The following is a 1,543-nucleotide window of genomic DNA, read 5'->3' on the forward strand; positions in this document are numbered from 1 at the left end:
TCTATTGAGTTTGTGTAAATAATTTTTGGCCAATTAGGTAAGGCATAATGGAGCCTTTATATATGTGTATGATACCATTATACATATATGACTTACAATATTAAATTCAATTTACTATTTACAAAATTTCTCTGCTAGACTCTGAGTTTGGAGAAATGGAAGTTTTTCTGCAAAAAGTTGTATTGTTTCCATTTGGCCTAAACCTTGAGAGAGGTCTCCAGGGTGGTTAGAAAACTGCCTATTAGCTGCAGCGAGAGGCTTCAGGCAGAAATCTTGACATTCACAGGGGCTCTTCAAAGGTCCCCAGGCTCCAGAAGCTCCTACTTATGCTTGAGGATGAGCTTTCTTAAGAGATCCTTGCCTAACACAGCCTGGGAACCAACCAACCTGTGGAGATTCGTCAGAGGGCTCACCCATCATCTTGATGAGTTTCACCTCCTCATCTAGGAAGCGGCTCCAGGAAGTCACAGAGGTGGGAGTCTGCAACAGGCAGAACCCAGGCCATGCAGATCCAAAAATGCCTGGTTCAGATTCCTCCCCATGACAAGGGTGGCTTCCACAGTGTCCTGGGTTTTACCCATTCATCCTGAGATGTCTCTGCATATCAAGGAAGAAGGCATGGCCACAGCACTGGTTTTGCACTTTCAAGAGACACTTGGTTTCTCCACAGTCAATTCACAGAAAAATTGGCCTACAACCTGCAGAGCCATATTGTCAAGGTTAAAATAGAAGTCCAGTGAGAAGTAGGTATAGAGGACCCGCAGATGCATCTTGACCAAGTGGTTGATGGTGGCCTCCACTGCGGTGAAATAATTCTGACAAAACTGAGAGTTCATGATGGCTAATAAGAAATTAAGCTCAAAAATTGGTGTTGGTTGTTCTCAGTGATGAAGGACAGCTGAGTGGCTGATTCAGATGGTTGCAATGGCAGAAAAGTTTGGAGGGTGGTCAGAGGTTAGAGCAAGGGGTGTTTCTTGGTGTGTTTGGTCCAACCACTGGTGAAGCAAAAGACAGTCCACAGGACTGGAGAACGCACTCCCAAAAACTACTTTAAACTGGATGTGTGGTAGGATTTTTAGACAGATTGACACAGGCAACATGAGATAATTCTTTAGCTAACATGTTAAAATGACCAAACAAATTTGAAGCCTATCCTAGAACTATTCAAGGGTTGGGGAAAGATTAAAATACCTTACCTATTGGAAAACAGTTATTGGAAAAAACTAAATCTGTTTTCCATACTTTACCGTACTTAGTCCATTCCATACATTATTCGTATTTCTCAAGACAATCTTAGAAGACTAGAAGTAGGATTCTTTTAGGAAGACTTCTGTAGTGGTATCCAGTGAGTAAACATTCCAAAGGAGAAATACAGACAATGTCTTTCTGTTCTCAGTTTACAGGGAAGCATATTCACCTATAACTTTGCTAAGTCAGCAACTAAGAATTACCTACCTGGATACTAAGGGTTGACCAAAGTGAAAATGTTAGTTGCTCAGTCCTGTCCGTCTCTTGGTGACCCCATGGACTGTAGCCCACCAGG

At 42.3% G+C, this 1,543-nt stretch overlaps 1 pseudogene; it reads right to left on the reverse strand.

The window, feature by feature from the left end:
• Window positions 1-320: 320 nt before the first annotated feature.
• Window positions 321-1,025, reverse strand: LOC133233383 (ferritin light chain-like; annotated as a pseudogene).
• Window positions 1,026-1,543: the final 518 nt, after the last annotated feature.

The sequence above is a fragment of the Bos javanicus genome, chromosome 20 (genome assembly GCF_032452875.1).
Source record: "Bos javanicus breed banteng chromosome 20, ARS-OSU_banteng_1.0, whole genome shotgun sequence".
Lineage (NCBI taxonomy): Eukaryota > Metazoa > Chordata > Mammalia > Artiodactyla > Bovidae > Bos > Bos javanicus.